The 6,984-nt window shown below is 38.5% G+C and overlaps 1 long non-coding RNA gene across 1 annotated transcript; it reads left to right on the top strand.

Moving 5' to 3' along the window:
• The first annotated feature begins 821 nt into the window (after positions 1 to 821).
• LOC146556886 (uncharacterized) lies at positions 822 to 2,170 on the top strand. The gene is made up of 3 exons (XR_014888867.1): positions 822 to 976; positions 1,631 to 1,799; positions 1,981 to 2,170. It is a non-coding gene; the product is annotated as an uncharacterized LOC146556886 (long non-coding RNA).
• Positions 2,171 to 6,984: the final 4,814 nt, after the last annotated feature.

The following is a 6,984-nucleotide window of genomic DNA, read 5'->3' as shown; positions in this document are numbered from 1 at the left end:
AGTGTCAACAAAAATGCATTAAAAAGAAATGATTCTTCAATGATAAATGATGTAAATATTATAGAAAATAAACAGCTGTTTATATTTGTGAAATAGGAGACCTTACTTTTGGGATTGACCTCGTATTAACCAGTACAGAAACATGAAAGAAAGAATTTTGGTAATCACCAATACTGTTGATTTAGGGCAGCTGTAGCATAAACCTTACAGTGGGTGATGATTTGTTAAATTCGTTAAGCAGTGAAAACTAAAAAAGCCACACTTGTTGTTTTGGTTTTATGTGTAAAAACTGAGTTGTGAATTCAAAACACTTTCACACCTACACACTCTGGGCCACTGCACGAAGTGCCTGTCAGTTTCAGAAGATTGGTGGTGGAAGTAGCTGCTGGTTTCCATGCTGGAAAGTTGCATGCATAAAGGGTGAAGTCATTCACTATTTAAAAAGCACTCTAGTCAAATACAGTATCCCTTTGTCTCAGTCTTTTATGGACTGTCTACACTAAGAGAATATTTAAATTATATTAGCAGTTACGTGTTTTAATACATCTGCTGCTTGAGAAGTACATTTTAGCCTAAAGTCTTGATTTCTTACAGCTAACAATATCTGCATGTTATGTACGGTTGCCATTTTTGCTGACAAAAATCAAAGGTTGAAGGCTGTCTTTATCTCTCTGAAACCACAGAGCCATTGGAGCAAAAATTAGTGCTTTCTGGCTCACAGTCATAGCATAATGGGACACTTGATGGAACTGAGCCATCACAAACCAAATTAGTCTCACCTGTGCTATTTTTGCTCTGGCAAGTCAAAATGTCTGCTATCGAAAAGCTCCAAGTGGTAAATCTACCCTGCTTGTTGTCATGCATAGGTAACTGCACACAGTATATGCTGAAGTAGAGAAAAAGAGGCTTAGTGAGCTGATGAAGTGTCTGTTATTTTTTTTTTTATTCACTTTATCTAACATGCAAGCAAATGTAGGTGAGTGTTTCCTTTTACAAAGCTCTGCTTCCTAAAGCAAAAGTTTCTTGTGTTTAAACACATTAAAAAATCCAGCATGACCGTAGGATTCAGTTTTGTCACTATGAGCCTAGCTGCAGCGGGTAAATGTAAACTTGTTGGCTTGACAATCAGACTTTGGAATGCCAAGCGTTTTTGCACTGCTCCTCCTCCAAATTGTCAGATTACTTTTAAACCCTTCTGGCCAGAGTAAATCAACTTTTCAAGGCCTTCGTAGTGATTTCCAATTCATCTTTATTGCCGTAGCTCCTGACTCATGAGCTCTGGGTGTGATTTTCTGAGGTGCCGGTTGGATTAGGGAGCTTAGTGCTTACGCCAGCTGAAGGTGATCATGATATCTGCTTCATGAAACAAATACGAGGGTGGCATTTCTGTCCGTTGTTCCAAGACCATGAATCCAAGACAGACTACTGAAGAACCCCACTGCTTCTGGGAGTGATGTGAATTTTGAGTCCATATTTTACTAATATATAAATATTTTTTTCTTCATAGTTAGCGAATCAATACCCTAAGACTGTATATACGTGCAAATTATGATTTTATGACTTTTTTACAATATCTTTTATATTTGAAAAAAACATTTTTGTGACTTTTGTGACATTTTCCTCCTTGTAGTCCATTACAGATCATCAAAGATCAGTACCTTCCTATGAGGCTTCAACAGAGCAAAGCGAACAAAAGACAAAACTGACAGGAAAATGAGAGAAGTGTATTACAGACAACAGAGGAGAGCCGAATTGGTGTGTGGGATGAATAATACATTTGTCTCAATCCTTCCAATCCTGTAAGTTTTCAAAATGACAGTGATCAAAGTTGAGTCTGGAAGGGATGGTATTAAGGGGGAGATTAAAATGGTTGAGAGAGTGTAAAAGAGAACACCAGAGGGGGATAGAGAATATTTCTGTCTCTTGTCAGATTCTGTCATGACTTGTTTTACATTTACACTTTGCCTCTTTATCCCTCAGCTCCTCTCCTGGCAATACAAATAGGTTTGATAATTCGGTGTGGAAACAGCTGCCACAGCCTAATGCAAGTTCTGTCGAGGCAGCATACTGCGGTGCATTTATAAAAGGTCCATAACCCACCATTTCTTTTTCTTTTTTTTTCTGAAGTGCATTGTAAAAAAAACAAACAAAAAAAATGGGAAAAAAAAGAACAAGTGATGCTAAAAAAAAAATCGGTATCATCTGTCTTCCATCATTTTAAACAAGCTCATGCTCACGGACATGAAAACACATCTCTCCGTACTTACTCTGAAACACACGCACACATGCACACAAAAAGCCACAACAGATGCCTCGTCTCTGGTGTATTGTATTTGTACGATAACGGGCTGGTGTGGGCGTCTGCAAAACAGCTCAGTTTGCACCTGAGTCAAAATCCATCTTTGCTGTAGTCGCCAACAGCACAGGGGAAAAGGAGCTGAGTAGGACACATCACACCAAGCCCACTCTCTCTGTAGAATAGTGAGCCTGTTCGCCTGATGCTCGCTTTATCTGCTCCCTTCCATTTCATGTTTGGTTTAAGATCAGTAAGTGACTGTTGCCCTCCTTTGCCAAAACTATTGCTTTTAGAGGATGGGCAGTGAAGAATTATTATTTTTATTTTTTTTTAGTTATGAGAAGCCAAATGTGATTCACAGCTGAAATTTGGGACTAAAGAATCATTTGAAATGCTAATGCTCTGAGTATGCCTTTTGTTTTGGTTTTTTTTCCTTTTCTTTTTGGGCCTTTAAGCAAGAAAACTAGAATAAATAGATTTTAATGTGGGAAGCGCTTAAGTCAGTATCGAACACATTACCCCGCATTTAACTTGTTAAAGAAAAGGAAAGAAAAAAGGACACTATCCAAGAAACTAGCCACGAGGAATGCTTTTGAAAGCTGCAGTGAACAGCTCTTATAGAGGATAGCAGAATTCATAAAACCTGCCACCTTTTGTCCATCCCTGTGTTGGATGTATGCTTGAGGAAAATGACTGCATACTCGAAGGGCACCAAATAATTGTGGTGCTTCAGGCACAGCCAGTAGGACTGAAATAAAACAAGTGCTCTCTCACAATCCATGCTTGCTAAAAATAATCCTGTTCAGACGAGGGTGGCAGATTCTCGGCTGCATCCTCTGCTCTGTGGCTGTGGAGGCAACTGTTTGATAAGTGTAGAGCTATGAGAAAGAGATTGTACATAACGGTGTGCCTCTGTTCCACTGCACGCACATAAAGGTTTTTGATCCAGCACACAATCCGGTCATTTGTCCTGAATATGACTTAAACTCACAAAGGCAATTTGCGAGCAATGCTTGGATTATTTCAGACAAGTATGCAAGGCGCGTGAACCACAATCCACACAAGCAATCGCTCTGTACTGCACTAGTTTTGAAGGTTAACGTTCAAATACTTCTATCTGCACATTGGCAATTAATGACGCATTTTAAACACTTCATAATGAGGGTTTCCCCGTGAAACACTTGTTACCTAGCAACTGCAACCGGAATACATTACATCTGCATGTTCCCACAACTTAACATGTTTTAATGTAAACCTAGATTCATTTTGCACACCGCGTGATTTCTATAGGAAAGACGTGCTGACTGATGATGATTTCTCTCCATTTTGAGCAGCAGGAGTAAAAACCAGGAGAAGACTGAAGGGTGGTTTCACTTGACTGAGCAAAGTCTCTGCCCTGCTGTTGGTCATTCACTTCATCATTGTCTTTTCTTTGCCATTGCAGTGTCTGCTGTGGCTCTGGGATGAATATTTCAGGAGACTACACTATGTTCCATTTGTTATTTTGGTTGTAAACAGTGTTGGACTCCTCCCCAGGTAGCATGGTGTTTACATGCTGCCAAAAAACTCTGTTCACTTTACACAAACACTAGGCTGTTTGCTAATATGCTATTACCGTACGATTTATGCATCTGAACTGAGTTGGTTCACCTATTTTCCACTCTAAAATGTGTTCATTTTAAATAAACATGCAGGAATAAAATCACTGTTAAAGAAATCTAGCCTGCATTGTAAAGAAACTAAGCACTTATATAACAATAAATGTTAGATTCGTGTCTCTTCAGGGTAATTTTAAAGCAGACTCTCCTTTAAAAATACATTATTAATCCATGCCAGATGTTTGAATCTGATGAAAACGCCAGTTATGAGACGTTGAACAGCCATGTGTTTATTGGCTATATACATTTGTTAGACATAGCCCTGCATGTAATTCATAATGCACTTTACTCCCATGCATTTTTGATGCTATAGAAAAATGGAGCAGGCTTACAGCCTCCACTTTCTTTCACCACAGGAGCCGAACCACCCGTCGGCTTTCAGCCTCAGGAAGCTGATTGGACTAAATGTTGCAGAATGAAGAACTATTTTCTCTTCCCCCCCCTCTGTCTTCCTTTTTGTCAGGGTCATGTAAGCACACAAGAGCTTAATTTTCTTGCCCAATTGTTATTTTGAAGGACCGGTAAGATCAATAGGTGACAAGAGGAAGGACAATAAAGATTAACATGAGCTGAGGAAGGTAAGGCCACTTTAAGTGATGCGTGAGGGCCATGAAAAGGAAAACATGCCTTTCAGCTTGACTTCAGATAAATTAACTAATGACTTATGGAGTAAGAGGAATAGAAAGCTCACAGTAGATATAGAAGAGGACAAGATGTTTTCATCTCTTTACATCCCGACAAGTGATTGACTGACTTGCCTGTCAATTATAAACTAAATCTCCTGCGGGGGGTAATAGCTGTAGAAAAACAAATCCTAACTGATTTACTCAAACGTACATTTGACCTTTCTTTCGGTTTCCCTGCATTTCATTTTTAAAGTCATACTGAAAGTAATAGAATGGAGAAACAGTCTTAATTAGGGTATAATGGGGAGGACACTACCTGGAGGCAATGAAGCTGAAAGTTGGTGAATTTGATAGCTTTAACAAGATTGCATTTAAAAGTTACGTTCAGTTATGGGCTGCTTTTCAGACACAATAAATCATTCACCGACTGTAATGAACGATGGAGTCAAAAAATAATAAAAATAAAACAATAACAAAACTTTGCTGTGAAAAATAATCCTATGCTACAGAACTAATGACCATCATGGTTTGGTGGTACTGCCTTGCCATTTAAACTAATGATCACTAAGAAAAAAAGATAGAAGTAACCTGTGCAGAGAAAACATGACTGGGCCATTAGGTCTGAACTGTGATTTATGGACAGCAGTGAGCTAAAGCAAACTGTGGATAGCAAAAAGGTCAACAAAAATCACGACTTCTAGTGAAAGAAGTCATAAATGCATAACAATTTGAAAACACACACCTCTCACTGCAGACAAAAGTCTGTTATTACTTTTTAAAAATGGTTTATAACCTCTGTACTTTGAGGAAATATACTGCAAAGTGCCCTGCCACCTCTTATTTAAACTGACAGGTAGGTCTGAGGGCAACTGTCCCCTCAAGGACAAACATCCGGCATCTGGACCTGGAAAGCTAAGCTGCTGTAAAAGGAGAATGTCACACACAGCAACAGCTTGTTTACAAAGGTAAACTAAAGATCATCATAGCGAGAGGAGGAATAAAACTAGAGGGAATTGGTTTGAGAATGAGCTTTTTGCTGTTACGATTTGTACACAGTGTTCTTTCATAGTTTTGCATTTTCAATCTGTTCAAAGCATCTCTTAAAAAAATCTGTTATTCCAAGGTTTTTGACATCCAAAAACAACAACAACAACAACAAATCACTCCAATATAGAAACTAAAACTTTTCCCACAACGATTTAGAAGTTTTCAAAGCTGTTGAGGCTTTGCTGTGTCATCAGTTGGGGGAATTATTCATTCTGGCTCAGCTCAAAATATGCTTACCATCTGTTCCATTTTATTCCAGTGCCTGGCTCATGGCTCATGTTTAATGTATCTGTGATAATAGCATCATCCATGTACAGCACAATGGCCTGCTCTACATCAGGAAATCAGTGAAAGCAATCAAAAGGGAGACCTTGGCTGCATGAATGCTTTCAAAACGACCTTTTATCTGAATAAACTGCTTCATTGCCGGTGAAACGGACAATGCCCATACATAATTGACCTTCTGAAATATACATTGCCTTGAAAAGTATGAAATACACAGAGTTATATATATCAGTAAGATGACCACACTACAGCAGTATTAAGATCTATTTAAATCTTTAGCCTGCGAGGTTAAGTTTGATTGACGTTAATAAGATCATTCCCTTGAGTAATATATGGGGGACATATGGAAGTGGAATATCTAATGGCCCTTCCAGGCACATTTGCTTATACATATACTGTATAAGACATGCACATACACACAAACACCCACACACATGCTGCACTTTAAATATATGTACACATACACAATTAAGAACACAGAAGCGACTGAAATTACATGTGTAGGTTTCCCAAACACTAACATTCCACTGACCAACTCAGTGATTAGAAAATTAAATCCTTAAGGGATGTGCATATACGCTAAGATAAACCGTGCAACAGGAAAGACACGCATTTTCAACAAAGTTTGTGGCATTACAGTACTTGAATTTGCCTTGAATTGAACTGAATACAAATGTTACTGTACATACAAGAGGTCAAGCAGCACACCACTAAAGATCAGTGCCCTTGAGTCACGTTTTTCTTATGGTAATTTCCGTCTCTGCGCAACACACAGCAGACTGTTAGTTACACCCAGCATGTCGCAGTCATGCTGTAAGCCTAATACCCATGAATACTAACTCTGCTTATATTAGTGGCAGTATGGAAAAACAACATTTCATTAAAAAAAAAAGTTTTCAACAATATGACACCAGGCATTTTTTCTTTGCATTATAAGTATTGTAAACAAACAAACAAGAAAAAAAAAGACAATAAAAAGGTCATTCTGAGTCTTCCAGCCAGAGTGGATACAATCTGCAAAACAAAGCAAAAAAGCAGCAAATCCTCACAGGCATTATCTGCCTGCGCTTTG

Source organism: Mchenga conophoros, linkage group LG16 (genome assembly GCF_057382185.1).
Source record: "Mchenga conophoros isolate Kocher_MC1m ecotype Shallow Benthic linkage group LG16, M_conophoros_male_GT1.1, whole genome shotgun sequence".
Lineage (NCBI taxonomy): Eukaryota > Metazoa > Chordata > Actinopteri > Cichliformes > Cichlidae > Mchenga > Mchenga conophoros.
This window is presented reverse-complemented; position numbering and strand designations above follow the sequence as displayed.